Here is a 22,587-nt window from a genome sequence, read left to right as displayed (position 1 = left end):
AAGCTCAAATAACTCAAATAATTTTTAATTCAGTCACAAGCTTCACCCCTGTAAGGAGAGGCCGGAAATGACTCTTCACTAATTTTCCTCACAAAGCCTTTTTTTCCTTCACATTGTGTTCCTCCCCTACTTTCTAAATTGGACTCTTCTATCTATTGTTTTCGATTCGAGTTTTAAGAGAGTTTGAAGTTACATTTTGAGAACATTTGTAGCGTATTGTTGGAGGCCACTGTGGAGCACTCCTATAGAGGATTAATATAAATCAAACTAGTGTGGACTTAATTGTGCAATGGAGCACTTACTCATGTGAGTAAGTTCAGTAGAAATACTTAAGTGCTCACTGACATTAGAAAGGGTGGCATAGTCTGGCACCACATGGATATCCTGCTCAAGACTTTGTGGTCCAGTGCATTTACAGTGTTTGCAACGTGACAGACAGTTGTTTAATAATAAACACCTGTCCCAAAAAACCCAAAGCCAAAAACCTCCCACAGAAACCCTTAGTGACAATGACTGGTACCGTACTCCATGAGGATTCTCTTTGAAATCAAAGAGTAAGGGTATAAGAATCTGGCCCTATGTATTTTGGCCTGAATCCGTGATCAAAGCACTTAAGCACATGCTTAACTTTAAGCATACAAGTATGTGCATAAATCCATTTCTATTCAGCAAAGCACTTGAAAGTGTAGAGAACAGACCTTTTTTAAAAACAACAACAACAAAAAACAAATCTAATTTTCTTTGAGGACTCAAACCTGCAAGGGCCGACCGGCAAGAGATTTAAGCATGTGCTTAAAGTTATGCATGTGCTTTACCAGATCAGGCTACAGTGCTCAGCACCTTGAAGGATTGAGCTTTTAAAGAGGAAATAAACTACAGTATTTCAAACACATTTGTTGCCCACAAGTTCAGCCATCAGCAATTCACTGTGTTTTTTATCACTCTCACACAGAGGCATGGGAGTGAGAGCCAAAGGCATGTAGATTGTGAACTGCATTTAAAAATGGCCAAAAAGATGTCCCAAAAGAAGGTATGATGTCTGCCATAAAATAATCCCCTTTCTCTTCCCCCAAGGAAATGAATGTAGAAAATTTGGTTACTTCACACACACACACGTTTGTTGACTACAGATGATTTCAGATAAATGGATACAATGTACTGCGCCCTTACCGTATGTAGAGACAGATATGGCTTTTGAATAATTTAAACCATTATTACACAAGTGGCTCTATAAATAGCTGCTCTCCAGCCTATGGATTTGTGGAAATCCCCTCACCTCCCCGTTGTGTCAAAAAAAAAAAAAATGTACTTGATGCTAATACCAATGATCACAGAGTGAGTTGGAGGAAGCTGCATTATCTCATCCTATCTTTCTCTTAGTTTATAGGTTAATATTCCATGCAAACCCTTTCCTGTTTGATTACTATTTGATTTCACAGTGCATGATTAACAAAACAAATCTCTGGAAGTCAGGGAAACATATTTGCTTGTTATAGACAATACAGCGGATAAGATGCTCTGTAATAACAGACCCACTCAGCCCCCAATGAAATACACTGAGACATATAAAAATATGAAAATTTAACTTTTAGTGATAGTGACTGCATGTAGAGCCTACAGCAGTCTCATCTGTCTGACCTTGCTTTGTGAACTACAAATGACCTCGCTGAAAAACAACAGAGACCTTTTCTTGCTCCAGGCTATCTCTTGATTGTATCTCTTCCTTCAGGTTACTGTAACTGCTCTTTTCCAGTGGTAGGGCGGAAAAAAAGACAGAGAGACAGAGTAGAAACACTTAGCTGAAGACCCAAATGCCCCCCAGGCCTGCTTCTTCCTTAGTTCTACCATCACTCTATTAATAACGGACAACGTTTTCATTAAACGATGCACTTTCCCGCTCCAGGACAGACTTGAGTTTTCTGTACTGATCATTATAAGAGTCCCAAGAGGGATCCTACAACCACACTGTCTTCACAACAGAGACAGGAACTATCTGTTCTTACACACACACCATACGCTGTGCTGATCCCAAGAGTGAGAAGGGCCTAATAACCCCCAAGTGAAAGAGGTACAGAGTCTAGTTATCAAATTCCATCCTGTAGGATAAAAGCATCCCCCCTTCAAAGTTCTCATTTAAGGTCTTTGTGGATAAAAGAGTTCTCCCAGCTGCCCCTGAGTGGCAGGAAGCCATTTCTCTTGCATAGCAATTAGCCTTGTTTTATTTATTTATTTCTTTAACTGAAGAAACCTCCCTAATCATATCGAATCATTTTCAGCTATGGGTTTGTTGTTGTTGCTGCTGCTGCTTTTAAGAAACGGATTTCTGATCATTTCAGTGTAATACTTGAAGGAGTAATTGTTAAAAAAAGCGCATATTTAGTCTCTCCCCATCCCCCCTCCCATGATTTTTGGCTTCCCTTCCACCCCACCCCCCCCACATATGTTGCAATAAGCAGATTATTGTTATTATTTGCTTTTTTTGTATTATGATAGTCTCTGCCCTGAAGAGTTTACAGTCTAACTAGGCAAGAATGACAGAGGGGCCGAGAAGAAGCAGAAGCACAGAGAGGTGAAGTGACTTGCCCAAGGACACAAAGCAGGTGCGGCAGAGCTGGGGCTAGAACCTGGAACACCTGATGCCTAGTTCAAGCAGAGAATCAAAGCACGCTACAAACACACAAAATCCCCAAACGCTGCCATTATTTACATCCCCTCTTCTCAGTTATGGGTGATGTAAACAGTGATTGTTTGGCTTGCTGAAATGATTGCAGCATAAGGGCCTGATCTGGGTAGGTCTGAATGTCCTTTTATTATTAGCACGGTTTGTATTATGGTGTGTTACCGGAGGCCTCGTTTAAGATTGAGTCCCTGTTGTGCTAGGAAGAGTCAGTCCCTGCCCAAAAGAGTTTACTATCTAGATAGATAAGGGGTGGAGGAAGGATTACTCCATATCACCGTTCAGGGCAACCGCTCCTTTATTCCCCCTCTGTGATCCAACAAGGGCACCCTCTTTTAGACTTCTGGCTCCCAGCCATCACCTATCTCGGGCAGAGACGTGCACCTCACTCCCTCTTGACCAGGGATTTTCCAGGCTGCGCACTCCCCTGCCTTACTCTGTGTCATTCCCAGCAAGCCAGACTGCCTAACCAGGGCAATATGTGCATTTTGCTGACTCTTTGAAGGCTATGAACAGCATCGTTGCCAGCAGCTATGAGTTTCCACACAGCTCTTTCTAAGCAAGCACATTTATTCTTAAGGTGAAAGTATTACAGAGAAAACATTAAAATAAAAGAACCTACACACATGTTAATAAGCTTACCAGAGATCACCCCAGCCCCCCAACTCCAGCACGGATCCTAGCAGGAGTCAGTCCTTCAAACCTCACCAGGGTTTTTTTTCTTGTACATACAAGTTCATAACAGCTTTAACTCAGAACGAGAACACCCACGCGTAGGTGAGTCTTTCCTTTATACAGCTTGGGCCTTTGATCTTCAGAGTCCAGGAACAGGTAGACAATGGTTCCCTCTTCAGGGTGTAGCTTCAAAAGGCTGGGCTTTTATATAACTGGAGGTGGGAATTTGCATTCACCTCCTTCTAGAGATTCCCCATTCAAACCACTTGACACGGTTTGTCCAAAAATCCATTCTTGCTGGCCCATTGTTCAGTAGAGCCCTTTGAAGTTCATAGCACTTCCCCAAGGCTCACAATAATACATAACCTTTGCATGTAATACAATGGACTCCAAAGATATTTAAACTTAATTCAATAAGAGTTTTCAAGAATACTGCAGGAAATTGCCATACCTATCACACTCTATTTTACAAATGGAGAACTAAAGACCAATTCAGCAAAACAGTTAAGCATAAATTCATAGATTTTAAGGCCAGTTTGACCTCATGCATAACACAATGCATAGTATCTCCCTTGGCCAATGGTACTGCGTTGTTCAGCGATGAATTTAAGCACCTGCTTAACTTTAAGGCCCATTGAAGTCCATGGGACTTATGTACATGCTTAACGTTCAGCACATGCTTTAAGCATTCTGCTGAATGGGGGTGGACTGTTGAACTGAGGCCAGAGAGATTAAGGACTAGATTTTCAAAAGAACTCAGCTCCTACTTGGGCCCAGAATAAGAAACCAGATTTTTGGAAAGTTCAGCACATTGGGTGCTGAGCTGTTTGTAATTCTGGCTGTAAATGACTTGCCCAAAGTCACAAAGGAAGTTTGTGGCAGTTCCAAGAATCACACACTGATCTCCTGAGTCCCAAGTCCAGTGCTTTAACCAGAGACTAACTCTGACCTGAGGGGTAGTGAAGTTTGCTCAGCATCTCACAAGACTGGACCCTCTGGATAATTCCTCCATGGACAAGAGACCCAAAAGTAAATAGATTAGAGTGGAAGGCAAATCAGCAATGAAATACAACCTGCATTACAAACATGCCTGCCCCAAATGCTTGGAACATTACTTAATTAAATAATATTTATCTTTTCATTACTTACAATTAAAACTGCCGAATCATAAATTTATACCTACTTTTTCATTTTATCACCTTGCAATTTACTGTATAAATCATTCCTTTCAGAGGACTAGACCAGTCGTCAGCTGCCTCTGCTCTGTGTATAATGCACTGTATTTTTTGATTTGCCATAAGGATATGTTTGCATCCAAGATGCTGAGTATTCTTGAGAGGTGCTAAGTATCCTCTGCTCCAGTTGGAATTTCCCAGCACTTAGCAGCCTGCAGGTTTGTGCCCCAAATGGTTATCCTTGAGGGGACCAAGTTTGGGAAGCCCTGTAAGGAGCGACACAAAGGCACCATAACATAACATACAACTGGGACTGTAACTTGCACATTCCAAACAGTGCAGAAGTGACTTTGGAGCACAATGCCCACAGAAATTCGATGGGACTTTTACTTCTAATTCACTCAGGCACTGTGACGGGGCGCACTCGCCCCGCACTGGACGGGGAAGGGTTAACCCTACACTGTGGGTTGAGGAAGCCACGCCCACTTTACTCTACTGGGCATGCTACAGGTGCACTGGTATAAAAGGGAGCAGCTCAGCTCAGCTGAGGCTGACTGCCGTTGAGGAAGGACTTGCGCCACTTGCTCCAACCAAGGCTCAGTGGAAGCCCGGGACCGTAGGAGCCAGGGATGCTGCAGCCCAGGCAGATGCCAAGGCAACCCTGGAGGCCTCACAGGGTTTGGAGGCGCTGGAGAAAGGGCAGACCAGAGAACCTAGAGGTAACAGGGATGCCCAGACCACAGCAGCAGGGACAATGGCAGGAAGCAGCCAGGGGAATCAGACCATGGACCGTGACTGAGCCTAAGCCTTGAGTCAGCGTGTTTCGCTCAGAGCCTTTCCCTGCTGACTCAGTGGCCCGTGCTACGGACACTAACAGAGTCGGTGAAGAGGAAGGGCACAGACCCCCCTGCTGGGGTACAACCCATCCCCCTGTGTCTGGCAGTGGCCACTAGGCCTTACTGCCTTGCAAGAAGGGGTGGATTTCCTGACTCTAGCCATTGGGTCTTAATGCTCAGTTGACAAGGGCGAATTTATGGACTCTGGCCACTAGGGTGCACCGCCCTGCTGATAAGGGTGAGCATATTGACTCAGGCTGGGAGGAACGTAGACATACGTTATGGACGCCTTCCCCCCATTCCCTAAGAGAGGCGGGCACACTCGCCCCGCACAGGATGGGTTTTCCTCCAACCCTGTCACAGGCACTTAGGAAAATTCTACCTGAAATCTTCTGCCTGTGACTGTCATTTCCATAGCAATCAACTATGATGTCACAGGCAAAGGGTTATGAGGGAAGAAAAACAGCAGGAGTAAATGAATTAACAAAGATTACGTTATACTTAGCAATAAAAAGCCATGGAAGAGAAATGATTGACAAGATTTTAAAAAATGACTAGTGGCTTTAAGGCCCATCTCCTCAAAGTTATTTAGACACCCATGGGAGTTAGGCCTAGCTCCTCAAAGGTGCCTAAGTGCCTACATTTTTGACTGTTCAAACTTGACACACCTTAAATGGGTCTGAAAGTGCTGATCCTCTGAATGTTAGGTCCTTTTAAGGCATCTCAAGGTAGGCACCCAAAATCTCTTGTCACATTTGAAAATTTTGACCAATGCAATATATCCTATAGAAGCCAAGAAACATTCTCTAAAGAGAATATCTGTGAAAGTTTTCTATGTAGCACCTGCAAGTCTTTAAGATAAGGCTAACTAACTAAACAAATATATAAATAAACAAAGTTGCTCGTGCAATTAATGGAATACAGGACTCACTTATTTTTTGGCTATGCATCATAATTACATCAGAAAGGCAGCCCAGAGTCATCATCTTTCCCGTTCAGAGTTGATACCTTTTTCAGAGTATAACCTCTTGGCAGAATAAAATCAATACTATTTGTCTGCAAACACCCAGCTATATTCCATAGGCATTAAGCTTTACCATCCCTTTTATGAAAACAGGAAAGAAAACCCAATAACTTAGCAGGATAATATGAAAATGAAGGAGCTAATGCAAACAGCTGGATTCGCAGGAAACTCCTGATTGTTGAATTGATAGCTTAGGATACTAGAAAAAGGCTGCCAAAACTCTTACTTCTAGAATACCGGTTTAACTCTGGCTAGGACGTTGTCATTTGATAGCTGGCTAGTGACCTACAAACCAAGGATTGCCTATCCTCAGTTTAGTTCATAGCATAAAAGCAATTCCCAAGCACAACCCCCTCTGGGAAAGCACTGAAACATTTTACAAGTTTCTAAAGGAATCTTTGTACTAGAACAATGATGACTTAGTTGAGCCTGTTCCATTGCCAGCTGGAGATGGATTATGTTGACTCTGTTTCAGTTACCATTAACAGTGAATGGCAGGAAAAATTAATAGGCAACATGCTAGCTAGACAAGATAGGCCAGGGGTCGAAAACCTTTGGCACGCAGCTCGCCAGGGTAAGCATCCTGGCAGGCCGGGCTGGTTTGTTTACCTGCCGTGTCTGCAGGTTCGGCCGATCGCAGCTCCCACTGGCCGCGGTTCGCTGCTCCAGGCCAATGGGGGCGGCGGAAAATGGCGCGGGCCGAGGGATGTGCTGGCCGTCCCATTGGCCTGGGACGGCGAACCGCGGCTACTGGGAGCTGCGATTGGCCGAACCTGCAGATGCGGCAGGTAAACAAACCAGCCCGGCCTGCCAAGGTGCTTACCCTGGCGAGCCGCGTGTCAAAGATTGCCGATCCCGGTGATAGGCAATATACTGGTGGATGTCACTGTGTGAGGGTGAACATTTTCAAAGGTGATTTAGTGAGTTTGGAAGATTCATTGTTTAGGTGCCCAACATGAGATTGAGATTGTGGAACATTTTCTAAAGATCAGGTTCTTTTAAGGTTTCTCAAATTAGGCACCCAAAATAACTAGTCAATTTTGAAAATCTCAGCCTAGGCTTGCTTCTTCCCCAACATAGTGTGTTCAAAGCTGCGCTGTTACCAAGATATCTCTTGGTGTCTTGTCATCCTCTTTCTTTTATTTTGTTGTTGTTCTGAAGTATGGATTAAAAATCTTCTGAACCCTCAGAAAAAAGTATCCCAAGCTAGTTCAATTTCTAGGCCCACTTCTAGTCCCATTGTGTCAGAGCAGTCCAAACAAAGCTAGCAGATGAGAACTTGCTGTCACTTATGTCTTCAGAAGTAAATAAATGGTCCCTCTCTGACGACCATATTTTTAAAGTCCCAGTCTCTAGAAAATACATACTCTGATTTTTAAATGTCGGCAGGGCTTGGAAATCTATATGACATAAACTTTTGCCTAAAAATCAATCCTGAGTTACAATTTGATTAGCAGAAAATTGTTATCACATTTGTTTCTACATTTGTGTGCCTCATGTCCTTTTCATTCATAGGCTGGCCGATTTAAGCTTTCTTTAAAAACTCCCCGAGAAAGTCTGTGACATTAAAATGTCCTTTGATGCTCTTTCGCTAAGCAGTGAATATTAACAGTTATGGTGACCCTGTTCCCAAATGTGTCTCTGTTGGATCAATAGCAGTTAAGTGCCACTGTTTTACAATTAAAAAGGGGATCATTTTAAATTTAAAAGCTCATAGCTAATTTTCTTCTTGGCACTTAATGGCATAATTCATTTTTGAAAAACCACATGGGGAGAGCATATACTTTATTCTTTGTCGGCAGCCATATAGTGGCTAGTTTTAGTGCTTATGGTTGCATCATGGATAATTTACAGTCAAGCATTCCACATGACATGGAGTGTCCCATAGTTTGTTCCTACATATAAATTTGTTCTACATGTGAGAAGTTAGAGAAAGAACCTGGTGGTTATTCACTGAATTTTTTTTTTTTTCATTTGAATTTCGACCCAAATAAAAAACATTTTATTTCTGTTTTTTGTTAGGCTCTGATAGGCAATGCATCTGCCCTTTGCATCCATATTCTAATGCGTACTCCATTGTGTACCATATTAAGAAACCGGTAAGTAGATAGAATGTCAAGATCTAAAGCCTACACACAATGTTATCAGTACCTGATTGCATTAGAAGTTAACAACACTTATTATTCTACCCTGTCAGGTTGGTCAGTATTCTTATCCTCATTTCACAGATCGGGGAACTAAAGCAGAGGCATCTGAGGTAAAATCCATCCTATCCTCCACAGCTGCACAGGGCCACTTTGGAGCAGTACAACCCTCCTGTGCAACAACCGGGAGGGGTCTGAGAAAACACAGGGCATTGCAGATTTTTTAGGAAGATGAGCAAAGACGTCTACAGGCCTTTGCAAAGTAGCTCCATAGCCTCTACATGCCCTGACGGGAAGATTCATTTGAGCTGAATCCTGTGCAAGCGTGCCAGGCTAGGGACTGGATTTAGCCTGTGACTTTTCCATAGCTACCCAGAGAAAGTCATAAAGTCAGAGGTCATGTTAGAACTCAAAAGCTCATGGCTACCAGTTCTGGACTCAGACCACTACTGGAGCACACCGCTTATATTAGGGTTGCTCTGATCTGCCCTAGTGCCTCTGCAGAAAACGTAGGCATGTTAAAGGAGAGCAATGATGTGACTAGGACTCGATTGTAAAAGATTCCGTGTGCATCTCCTGGAATACAGTTGTAATGTCATAGCCCACGAAAGCTTATGCTCAAATAAATTTGTTAGTCTCTAAGGTGCCACAAGTACTCCTGTTCTCTCTGTTGTATAGTTACTCAGCTGTTTGCCTCGGGTATACACACAATACATGGAGTCAGGAAGTGCACCCACTTAAACTGGATGCACTAAGTTTAAGGGAAAGCCACCTAGCCTGTCCTTCATTACTAGCAGAGCTGGGTGAGTACCTACAAATACACTTAGAAAAACACTTCAAGAATTCTGCCCCAAAGAAACGATTCTCATAGGTTCTCAGGCCTGGATGTTTCAAAAGCTTCCGGTTCCAATGAACCTGGTTCTCCTACTGTGAGCTTATTGGCAAGGTTTGGGCTGTAGGATTCTGTGCCCATTCATGTGGGTTCCTACAGGTACAGAGGAAGCAAGATGGGATTACCACCCATGTTGGAAACTAGCACACAACCTGCCCCAGAAAACATGGTTCTATGTGAAAGACAACAGTGAACTGCAGCTCATGGATGCCCAGAGAGAAAAACATTTGTATTCATCCCTAATGACTCCAAATACAATTCAAGTAAACTTCTACTAGCTGCTGAATGCAGGCAAAACTCGGTGTTAGTTTGCTTGCCCTGCGTATGTTTGAGATGTTCTGCACCCCTCTATTACTGAATACTTCATTTAGCCCTGGTCTACACTGGGGGGGGGGGGGGGAGAATCGATCTAAGTCAGGGGTCGGCAACGTTCGGCACGCAGCTCGCCAGGGTAAGCACCCTGGCGGGCCGGGCCAGTTTTATTTACCTGCTGACGCGGCAGGTTCGGCCGATCGCGGCCCCCACTGGCCGCGGTTCGCCGTCCCGGGCCAATGGGGGCGGCGAGAAGCAGCGCGGGCGAGCGATGTGCTGGCCGCGGCTTCTCGCCGCCCCCATTGGCCCGGGACGGCGAACCGCGGCCAGTGGGGGCCGCGATCGGCCGAACCTGCCGTGTCAGCAGGTAAATAAAACTGGCCCGGCCCGCCAGGGTGCTTACCCTGGCGAGCCGCGTGCCAAACGTTGCCGACCCCGATCTAAGTTATGCAACTTCAGCTACGTGAATAATGTAACTGAAGTCGATGTGCTTAGATCGACTTACCGTGGTGTCTTCACCGCGGTGAGTCGACTGCTGCCACTCCCCCGTCGACTCAGCCTGCACCTCTTGCAGCTCTGGAGTACAGGAGTCGACGGGAGAGGGCGCGGAGGTTGATTTATTGCGTCTGGACTAGACACGATAAATTGATTCCCGCTGGATTGATCGCTGCCCGCCAAACCGGCGGGTAGTGTAGACATACCCTCAGATTCATCACCTGTATTGCAAATAGACACTGGTTCTCTCTGTCCTTTTGTAACATACCTAGATTTGGCAATATGGATGAAAAGGGGAAAACATTTCTTTGTAACTTTTACAAAGTACCCCTTGTACATTTTAAAGTCAATCTTTAGGGTTGGATGTTTTGCAATGCAGAACTTCAGAGGGGAAAAAAAGTAATCCCCCCAAACTATACCAGCTATTTTAAAACCAGGAACATTGAAAGACATGAATCAGATGAGCATTTAGGACTACACTAGAATACAAGATCAGTATTACCTTAACCTTTGACCTCACTGTTGTCTTTAGCAACAACAATACAATAGGGAGGAGGGATAGTGTCATCTTTCAATTTATTTCTCTGTATGTGATTACTGCTAGTGCACAATCCCAAACCTCCAGTAAACAATGGCAGTGAGTCTTCTTAGGGATGGAAGGGAAAATCATTACTCTATGATTTCATTAAGTCTACAGAGAAGGATCTCCCTCTTCCCAAGGTTAGAGATCTTACTCCCCCCATCACCCCAAAAATAATACAAGGACTCTGAAAGCTGTTGATGGAAATCAGTACTGCTGGCCCCACGCTGACACTGATGTTAGAAGACAAATCTCACCCTTTATATGTAAAGACTAGCTGGGCTTTTATGTTAAAAGCCTGCGTACATCTTGAATTAAATATATTCTCTTTTAACAAATCACTGCCGTGCATTAGTAAAAGTAACTGGAGCCACTGAGCTGCAGGAGTGTGATAAAGGCACATCACATGAAGGAAATGTTCAGGCTGATTTGAGCAGAGTCCCCCAAGGACACCCTCCCCCAGATGGGCATCTCCGTAACCCAAGTCCCAGAGAGAATGGCGAGGCTGTGGATCAGGTTCTAACAGAGTGCGCTGGTCTAACATGCCATTGTACAACACAATTAACTGCTTACACCAGGTGTTGCCTTGTTTCCGCGACGTTACACTTCTCACATTTCATGTAATGGTGTTTGCAGAGTCCTCCCAGTTTTCAATTAGCCAGCCTTGCCCTCCCCCTTCCATTCATCTCTGCAGTTACATTTGACTCAAGTGGACTACCAGGGAGCTGATTGCTCACAGACATGACCTCTGCAAATACAGGATTCAAACTCAGTGGTGGCAGTGCTTTTTGTTTTATTTTGGTTTGGTTTGTTTATTTTTGAACCAGGCATTAGATTTAATATATTCCATATGCTTATGGTTAATCAAATCAGTGGTGTAACTTTCCTTTGTCTTTCTGCTTAAGGTACACAAGAGATGCGAACTAAAAATAGTCTGTGGCTACTTCGTCTGCAGCATAACCTCTCCGCATGTATCTATCTGCCTATTGATTTGCCCACCTGCATCATAGAATTTCTAAGTGTCTGAGAACCAGTGCTTCATACTCTGTGCCTCTTTGAAGTAGACTGAAGTAGCTGCATACAGGTGATCCTGTTTGTAAAAATCAAAGATCTAACAGCCTCCTTTTCCGTGGAATAAATAATGCAATCTCTATTTTCTTTTTGCATAATTATCCTTTTATACCTATGTGAAGTGAATGCTGTCCAGGGTGGGATAAATGCTTACAACCATTAGAAATAGTGTACTGTATGCCTGGCTTTCATTAGCTGCTAATTACTCATAGGTACCCCAAAGACTCCTAGTCATCACTAAAAAAACATACTATGCAATTGAAATGAACATTATCATATTACTTTGTCCTTGTGGCCCAAGCAAATAAATTGTGACTGGAGATGGGCTTAAGTCACACAGTTTGGATCCAGATTTCAAACACCCCGAAGTTGTCGAGGGTTCATATCTGGGGTTTTAGTCCATCCCATAATAAAGATAATAGGGGCCATCTAAAGAAAGCAGAGCCACAATTAGGTTTAGAGCAGGGTTCGGCATCCTTTGGCACGCGGCTCACCAGGGTAAGCACCCGGGCAGGCCGGGCCGGTTTGTTTACCTGCCGTGTCCACAGGTTTGGCTGATCGCGGCTCCCACTGGCCGCGGTTCGCCGCTCCAGGTCAATGGGGGCGGCGGGAAGCGGCGCGGGTCGAGGGATGTGCTGGCCGCCGCTTCCCGCTGCCCCCATTGGCCTGGGACGGCAAACCGCAGCCAGTGGGAGCTGTGATCAGCCGAACCTGCGGACGCGGCAGGTAAACAAACTGGCCCGGCCCGCCAGGGTGCTTACCCTGGCGAGCTGCATGCCAAAGGTTGCCGACTCCTGGTTTAGAGGATTGGATTCAGGGTCTTAATTAGGGCCCACTTCTAACTGTTACAGGCTTTGATTTTTTTTTTGTTTAAGTTCAAACTATGGAAGAAGCAGGCTAAATAGACCAGAGGGTTTCTACATCAGCCTTTAAACTCCAGAGACTTGATTTCAAATCCTGAGGATACAAAGAAATTGGCATTTGGTAGTCTCATCTGAAGCCCTTTAATAGACATTAGTCTGAAAACAAAACCAAACAAAAATCAACCATACCACCCATTATGCAATAGACTATGTTTGCATAGCTCAACTCAGAAAAGCCACAGGCTAGGAATACCTGTGATCATGGCACAAGAGAGCTCTATCAGACCAAAAGAAGATATAAATTTGATTTGTGTTCTGGGTTGTCTTTAGTACTGGGTGTAACAAAATGGGTTGGAAAATCTAATAAAAGAAACTCCTCACAGAATATTGGGTACTTTCCATTAGTCATCAGGCCAGAAATAACATAAGAGAAGCTCCTCTTGGGGTATTTGGAATTTCTATTTTCAGACAGAACTAGGCAGCACAGAGGCAGTGGTAAAGATGAATTAATAAGCAATAATAAAAAAAGTTTTTAAACCACAAAAAGGCTGAATTTGAGCATCAGACAGAGGTTCCAGTGGTTCTTACCCTGCTCCAGTTTTACTGTAATCACTGTCAAGCTGAGCCTCCCCAGCTAGTTTCTAAGACTAAATTGGTGACTCTCAGGCTGTAGTGCATGTAGTGAAAAATGCCCTTACTGGTGATCTGCAAAACAAAACATTTCAGGAAGCAAGAAGGGGAGAAATGTGGTTGATAGGGGAGTTGGTTCATTAAAGGACATCTCTTCAGAAGTAATCTGTAGAAAAAAAATTGCTAGAGAACCCCTAGACCAAATCATATCACAGACTCAGTTTTGAATAGCAATAGGCTGAAGTAGATTAAGATTAATCTAGAATTGTGAGTTCAGGACGGAGGCTGAATCAGAATTTAGGTTTGTGATCAGATTAATCTGCACTGAAATCTAGGCCCCAGATTGAAGAAACTTGGAGAGATCCTCTCATCTCGTCATATTTCCATAATCTGGAATGATTAAAAATTTCCCAGATGAGTTGTTCTCATCAGATTTTGTCTGCATTCAAATCAGAACTGGAAGATAGTCCTCACCTAGTTTTGGATCTGACCTGCAAACAAAAACTCTTACCTTAGAATCCTCCCTGGCTTGAAATTCTAAAGTTTGGACAAAGTTCTAGTTGTGGTCCATCTATAAATTTCAAGTCATTCAAGACAGCTATTCGGCTTATAGAACCTAATCCAAAACCCAGAGACTCCCATTGAATTTTGGATCAGAACCTCAGAGAGCCAGAGATTCTTTCAGCTTTAGCAAGAAGATGGTGACCATTTGTAGGAGTAAATAGCCAGTGTGCCACGTTGGGCAGTTCTCTTCTGAACATGATGCTGAGATGAATCCCATCAAGTTTTACACGGAATTAAGTTATTGCCATGGTTTGAACTGAGTTGCACATGGTTCCTAGGTGTCTCTCACCCTTCTTCCTCCTTCCCCACCAGCCACAAAAGTATAAAGAATCTGGTTTTCTACACGGGGTGCCCTTAATTCTGCTGCCAGCCTGATAAATTGTATCCAGTGTTGCAAAAGCAGGGGCTTCCAGTACTGGATGCGTCCAATCTGATTTGCAGCTATAAAACATTTACAGATGTTTCCAGGAAATTTACTCCTGACAGGTGGAAAAAAAGGCATAAACTCCTTGACTTTTCTATGTATTAATCTCTCTTCCCCTGTCCTCGCATCCATGTGCAACCCATTCCCCACTCAACCCCTGGGTGTCCACATTCCAAAACGGGCACAAAGGAGTAGATTCACAAAATGAATCCACTTCAGACACCTAAATCCCAGAATCAGGCCATACAAGGATTCACCTGATCCGGTAAGCATGCTCAGACTTTGTCTACCAGAGCAGGCACCTATGGGCAAGCATGGGGTGGGGAAAGGAGGACCATCTTCCTTATAACTTTTAGTCCAGTGGTTAGGGTACTCAGCTGGAATGTGGGAACCCCCAGGTTCAAATCACCACCACCACCTGTGGGGAGAAGGGATTTGAACTGGGATCTGCAACCTTTCAGGTGAGTGCCCGAGCTAGTGGTGTATGAGATACTCTTATTAGAGGGAAAGGGTGGGGAAGGGGCTCCCTCAGTCTTTTCTGTTGACACCATCCCACTGTGGATAATTAAAAAGTGATTGGACTGGATCCTGGGTCTCCCACCTCCCACGAGTGCTCTAACCCTCAGGCTACCAAATCATTCTCATGCTTGCTGTGTCTGGCATGCTCTCGCTCTCTTTCTGGCAAATGAGTCTTTCATTATTGTTCCACAGTGGATCAGCTTCAGTAGGAGTGAGTCAGAAGTAGCGGAGCCCAGTTCAAACCCCTTATCAGCTGGAGCTGAACCAGGGGTCTCCCAGCTCCCAGGTGAGGGCCCTAACCACAGGGCTAAAAGCTATGAGGGAGTCACCTCCCCCCAAACTTCTTGCTAAAATGGTGTAGGCGCCTAATACCAAGAGAGGGTTTGCAGCTAGGAATCCCAAGCAGAGGGAGGTGCTTCCCTGCAGCCGAGACTTAAGCGCCTATCTCCCATAGAGGGGAAGGGCTTAGCACTCCCCGCCCCTCAGTTTGGCATCTCCCATTGGCTAGCTTAGGTGAGCAGCCCCTAGCATGCTGGCTTTTGTGAATCCCATTCTAAGGTGACTTCTATAGGGAGACGAGGTGCCTAAACTCAGACTTTGTGAATCCTAGTGATTTTCTAGGCACCTAAAAGTTAGGCTGTGGCAACGATCAGCATCACCATGCCTATTGTGAATCTAGCCCAAATTCAATTGATTTTACATGGTACTTATTACTGTATTTTTTAAATGTATGTTTATTGGTTTTCTTTAATCCAATTCCCCTCCCTGTGCACAAAAATTAGATAACACTTTGAAACTTAAAGATATAAAACAAGCAGTCATGCTGCAATATTTTCCTTAAAAATCCATAAAACTGCCACTGTGTTTCCAAGATCCCAGAGAAATATACATATCCCAATTTCTATAATAGGTAATTTGTCCATCTTCTGCCTATTGCATTTTGACTGAAGCAAGCAAGCAACTAGTAAGATTTAAAGATGATCAGCAAAGGAACAAAAACAGTGTGTTTGTTCCTTTTTGCTGCTTCTTCTTTATATTATATTAAAACACAGAGTAATTTGTTTTTAAGCTTTTGTTCTGTTTTTTTTTTTTTTTAAAGTTTAGAAACATCAGGAACAACAACTGGTACAGAATGCTGCAGAGTGCCTCCTCAGCAACACAGGCTACCACGAGCGCACCAGACCTGTCCTCCACTCCCTCCACTGCCTTCACACAGAATTTCAAATCAACTTCAAGGTCTCGGTTCTTATCTGGCCCCAGGATATCTAAAAGAGCCTAATGCTCCAGAATGAAGACTGGTTGACAACTACTCTTCTCTGGCACAATGGAACCTTTAGAATAAAGCTAAAACTCATCTGTGCAGGAAACAGAACTTTCTCCGGGCCCAGGCTGAGACTGTGGAATTAATTCCTCCATGGACTAAGGACCAGCACAAACCTCACCACCTTCTTCTCCAAGTGCAAGACCATGCCTTCTCTACCATAAATACATAGGAAAGGGTCTATTTAAAAAAAAAAGCCCAAACAAAGCAAACTGACAAAACCCCTTCTTATCTAAACAAGAAACTCTACTGTACATACCTCTCCTGAGAGGATGACAAATATGTGACAGACGTGTTGTCATGTTGCTTCATGCATTACTGGAAGACACTCAGATACTATGGTGATGAGTGCAGTATAAGAACCCGTACAGTACCGAATAGAATAATCAAGTCTGGTCTTCCTTGTTTTTTCTGGAAGATTCGTTGGAGTTCTCATAGATGTAGTTGAAAGGATTTTAAGCAGATGGAATAAAAATCACTTCCCCTCTTAATTAATTAGGTTTCAGTTGCAAGGGGTCTCGCTGAAGCCTTTGTCCTAACAGTTCTCCAATCATTTATAGAGACTCCTGGCAAAAATAAAGACAACAAGACCAGAAAAGACGACATGGGGGAGGGGGAGGAAATGGAGTTGGGATAGGAACAACAAAACTCAACCTTTCGGGATGTTGTTATTCATTATAAAGTAGGGGGAGAAGGCACAAATCCATTTTTCTCCACCTTTGCAGGACAGCTTGATATAAATCCATAACGTTTGAAGAGTGCTCCCTAATCTTGTCTTTCTTATCTCCTTCTTCCTTCCCTACACTTTCTCTGCGTGTTCTCCAGTTCGTATTGCATATACCCACTATTACTCTCTCCAATTACCATTCAATACAGTACCTATTCACTCACGGAAACTTTCTAAATGTGTGTGCATCGGCGATGGCTGTCTGAGGAGAGGTCCATTTTCCTCTTCTAGCATTTTATGCTGGATTTGATGCCACATAATTCCCCAAATATGGATGTTTGCCATGGCAACCACTGCAGCACATTTTTGCAAAACTCACCCTCTTAAGTGGCTTAATGGATATGGTATTTATTCCCTTTTTGAAGATTTAGCTTCAGTGACATATAATACAAACACAAATGTAGCAAATATTTGCATGCTTCTTGGGAATAACAAAGGCATACTTAATCTGATACACACAGAAAAGACATTTTTGAACTTCATTAATACATGAGTAGAAGTCAATGGAAGAAAATGGATCTTGTTAACTGGCTTCTTGGATACCAACAAACATCTCATTTGCCTTAAACATATCAACCTAGCAACACTATTTATTCAATATAGAATAATCTGTGACATTAGAGGGCCCCAGCATTGCACACAGAGGAATGATTAATCTATTATTCATTCTACAATAAAAACTGAGGGATTTACAGTAGGAAAAGTGATATTCAGAAAGGGAGACAATATTCTTCCTGAACTGTATGGGAATTCCTGACTTCTGGGGTGAATAACTCCGAGTTCTTTCAGTAAATGGACCCTTATTTCCTGCAGATAGGAGGAATTTCAAAGGGCCAAGGGCTTATGAATGTGATAAAAAGACATGCAGGTTCTGAGACAGGCAGATGGACGCACAAACAGAGTTTTCTATAAATCTTCTGTTATCATGGGCTGTGGAGCAGTTTTATGCACGCTAAGGAAAGGAAGAGAATCACACTGGCAGAAGATGCACAGGGGGCTTTGCAATATTTGGGGTCTGAGTGAAATAGAAGGGTTTGGGGATTTGATGTATTCATGTGGTTTTAGCCTCAACGGATTCATTTGGAACCCTAATGAGAGGTACCTTGGAGAAGATGAACAATTGCCGCACATTGTTGATGTCTGATGGAGGAGACCACGCTAGTGTCATACTGGTCCACAGTAGCAGCAATGGGTATCAGTAATTGGCATGGAGATCAGATCTCTCTCCAGATGGTCACTGACCAACAAGATCAATATAGTCTCCATGTCATAGCCTACATCCTGGTCAAGAACCTAAGAAAGTATTTCCCCTGGACATTACAGCACATCAGAAACGAACACTTACCCAGTTCCTCTAAAACCTCATTGAGCAAAACTGGCAGCCTCAACCAGAGATGACTTTGCATGTGTCCCCTCCAGACAGGAATGTGACATAATGACAGTAGCCAACTCTGTCTGTCAGTATCCATGAATGGGGTTTGTGCATGTATATGGGAGGGCTCTTTCTTTATGCCTCCAGAAGTGTGGGCCAGCTCCCAATAACCAGAGCTTTAAGAACTTCACAGTTCTTCCTTTTCTCTTGCGAATGTTCTCCGGCTGATGGTTCCCAGACTTTAGTCATGGGCTGCCAGCAGTCCATGAAGAACTTTCTAGTGATGGAGTGTCTAGTCACAAGGAGCTGCCTACTCTCCTTGCTTTCATCTATGCATGCACGTTAAAAGAAGTAAAACATTCTTTAACTATATTTCTAATATTATTTTTCCCATGTGAGCAATTGCTGTGGTTGCTAAAGGGATATTATTCAGGCAATGAAAGTAGAGATTGTCTGCAGTCATGAATAGAAGTGATGGTGTCCATGAGACAATCTTCCTTGTAGACCATATCATGAAAAAGCTTGAGAACATCTAACCTCTGGGGAAAGTTTGGTTGGACATTATAAGCCTTTCCTCAGCTTATTCAGAATTATACAGCTTACCTTCGAGCAACTCTGAGGGCTTGATTTGCAAAACATCACTCGTCTAGGTCCCCGTGTGAAAATGTATGCATGGTTGTGTGTCTAACTGGTGCACGCAATCCTCATAATTGCCCATGCAAATTGGTTATTTGAATACACACATGGCCAGGAGGGCAGGCAATTAGCCACTTGAATGTGAAATTGCAGTAACTGCGTGTGCGTTTTTGTAGGCAGCCTTGGGATTCTGTCTGTTCAAAAATCAGGTCTTTAAAGTCTACTTGGTGAGTTTTCCAGAGGTAAACAAATTCCCTGAGCCCAATATCCTATTGAAATCAATGGGAGTTTTTTTCTAAGTAAGGACTGAATAATGATTACAGTACTGGTCCTAGAGCATCAGACTGTCAAGATGGCAACTTTGTGTTAGGTTTTTAATTATTCTTATTGATATTTAAGATTCCTTCAATTTCTTTTGAATGATTTTCTGCCCTTTGTAATTACAGAGGATGTGGTGATTAGGCTGCCTTTCACAGCACTTCTCAATTTTCCTTTTAAAGTGGAAGATTTACACGTAGATAAATCAGTGGGGCAGTGAGATGGGGAGGGGAGAATATTTATACCAAATAGCAATATTTTTGGCAAAGGTATTTGTGCTCTGGTAAAAAAATATTTTTGGTTGCTTAATCATCCACTTACGATCTGCTTCTTTGTGTCACGTAGGTGGGCTGCCAGTGGAGAAGCCAAGGAGGGCACAGGTGGATTCTCCACGCTAGTGCTGCACAGGCTGGCATTTAAAATGGGACAAAAAGTAGGGAACACAGAATCCACCCTCCTGGTTAAGGTGACTTTCATCTTTATAGTCAGATTCTCAGTTGCACTAATTTCAGAGGTGCTACACACCCACAAAACCCATTGAACTTAATGGGAGCTGTGGATGCTTAGTGCCTATGAAAATCAGGACACGTTTACCCAAAGATGGATTTAGGAGAATATATTGAGATGCCTAGGTTTGAAAATTTTGTCCTTAAGCTTTTAAACTTCAGAGCTTGTCCAAACCCATCCAGGCCGGTTGGTCTCTCTCTCTGCTAGTAAATCTTTTGACAAACTTTGACAAACAATACACTTTAATTCTATTGATATCCAAGTAACGCTCACAGTTATTTAATGTGTATAATATACCAGCCATAACCACCAGACTGAGATCAAAAGGAGCAGCTCCCTTTTAGTAACCAGACACACAGCACCCTTACCCTCCATAGTCGGCATCTTGAGATGATCCCCATCATCTCAGAGAGAAAACTCTAACTTTGCATAATTGAAATAAGGGAGCTGTATTATGCCATATTTTTGTTTAAATTATGCAAGACTGTGAGATATGCAGGGCATAAGGAAAGTAGGAACAAGGCCTTTAATTGAATTCATTATCCATTTCAATAGAATTGTTAAAAACCTAAAACAGAAGAGCAATTTTGCATTCTGCTAACATAATTCACCTCCATCTGCATTATACTTTTCTGTGTGTGACTCTCTCTCTCTCTCTCACACACACACACACACAGTCCTTAGTGCATCAGTTGAGAAGAAACACTCTACCATAGTAGCTAAACCACTTAGATCTTACATATGACAATAAAAATGGCTAGTATTGAGATAGTTAGAATAATCTTATCATCTACAATTCATTGCTAATTATAGCAATAATAAAAAAGGCTTCACCTAGAAATTCCAGTTGTCGTGCCAACTAGTTGCATTTATTCTCTGCTGCTGTCAATGAGTGCATTTACTAGGCCTTTCAAATGCAGCATTTTAGAAACTCCAGTTGCTGTTGGGTTTGCTCAGTCCACTGCAGATAGGAATTCAATCTGTTGGCCCATGGTTCTTGAAGGAGACTGATTTGTTTGGTTTTGCTGTCCTTTCAGTTAGTGCATGCCATGGATGGTAAAACAACAGGAATAATTAAGACAGACATAGTTACATATGCCCTGAGATCAGAAATATAACTTTCCAAAAACATCAGCCAGAAATCTTAAAGAATCAGGGGCCAGTTTGTATTGTTACACCTAGTAACAGTAAGAGAAAAAGAACTTATTTACGATTCTGAAGCTTACACAAGAAGTCTTCTGGAACTACTACTTCAGAGCAGTAATATATTTTCCCCTTTGGCAGATGTTCTCACAAGTTTTAATAGAATATTCCACATCTGAGCAGGGTGATCCTCTTGTGGGCATCTCCCTTTCCCACCACCTAGGCATGAACCTATTTCCTAGAACACAAATTTTCTCTATATTTAATTTCCTCCACTCTCATCTGTCCTGGCCCTCCCTTTCCCATTTGGCCCTCTGTTTCCCAGGCCCTAGTGATCTTTCCTCCTTCTCCCTTGCTGCCTGCCTATCTGTGATGACTTGTGCCCTGTGGCTGGTGTCTGACAATAAAGTCAGATACACCTGGACTCTATCCAAGCTCTGTGTCACTGATTTCCTTTTCCATTGGAAGCCAACCTGCAAGGTCCCAGAATTCTGCTACTGCCCACCGGAGGGACGTGTGTGCGCGTGTGACAGAGAGAGAGAGAGAGAGAGAGAGAGAGAAAGGGAATGGAACACTGGTGATAGAAGAAAGGGCAACAAGTATATGCATATCACCTGATATAGTCCCTGGATCAGAACTGTGAGCATCAGGTTTTCTGTGTGATATTCACACTGATGAGTACAAAGTTCACGTTCTTCCAATAATTCCTCACTTTCATTATTTCCCCCAAATACTCATTCTCCAGAATACGCACAGAAAACAAATAGAAAAGAAAGGCAAAGCAGACAAATGTATTGGTGTTTGATTTATTCCAACAAATGTTGGCAGGAATCTATTTCTGCAGCATTCGGACTCAGCTCCAGGCCTTATGAAGAGATAACAAACGTTACATACTATTTCCCTTTGCGGCTTTCTCCGGAGAAGTGTATCAGTAGTTGGGGGTAAAAGAAAAGTCACACACACTCCCATACTATCTGTTGATATTAATGCTGAGAGTCTCAAAGTTGAGGGGTGTCTCCCCACGAGTGCGATAAAGTCTATAGCTCATTGTTCCCACACAGTAACAATCAATAGAAATGTAATTACTTGTAGTCCTATTTGGCATAGCTAAAAAGGGTATCGCAGCTTGGTGCTAGTTCTTCCGCCAAGGACGCAGCTTTGCAAAACCGTTCCTTTTATCCTTCTTTACATATTTATTACAACTCTTTAGACTGATCCATGCAAACTAAATGAAAACAACCAATAGAAAGAGGCCTGCTTGTGCCAGCAATCCCCAGACTGTCAAGCGATCACTGAAGATTGGACAGGTCCTGATGAAATAAATGTTGGCTGCTGACTCTTCCAATTTTGCAACACTCCTCTGTGTCACTGGAGCAGCCTTGTCCAAGATTGAGATATTTGCAAACTGTCATCTTTCATAAATATCTGCCTTGAGTGACACTTTGCTCCCCCCCATTTCCCTTTGAAATGTACCTAGCTGGCACTGAGCCTGCGGAATTTCATTGCTTGTGATAGGTGATTAGCAAAGAGATGATTTCCTCCTCCCTTCCCGCTCTGCCAAAGGGCTGAGTGACAGGTCCAAAAGGCGAAAGGCAGACTGGGGAAGCAAATCTGCCAGAGGCATAAGTGATGACACTCCGAAAACACTTCATTCATCTTGCCAAATTACAGGCTGGGCTGAG

The sequence above is a fragment of the Emys orbicularis genome, chromosome 10 (assembly GCF_028017835.1).
Source record: "Emys orbicularis isolate rEmyOrb1 chromosome 10, rEmyOrb1.hap1, whole genome shotgun sequence".
Lineage (NCBI taxonomy): Eukaryota > Metazoa > Chordata > Testudines > Emydidae > Emys > Emys orbicularis.
This window is presented reverse-complemented; position numbering follows the sequence as displayed.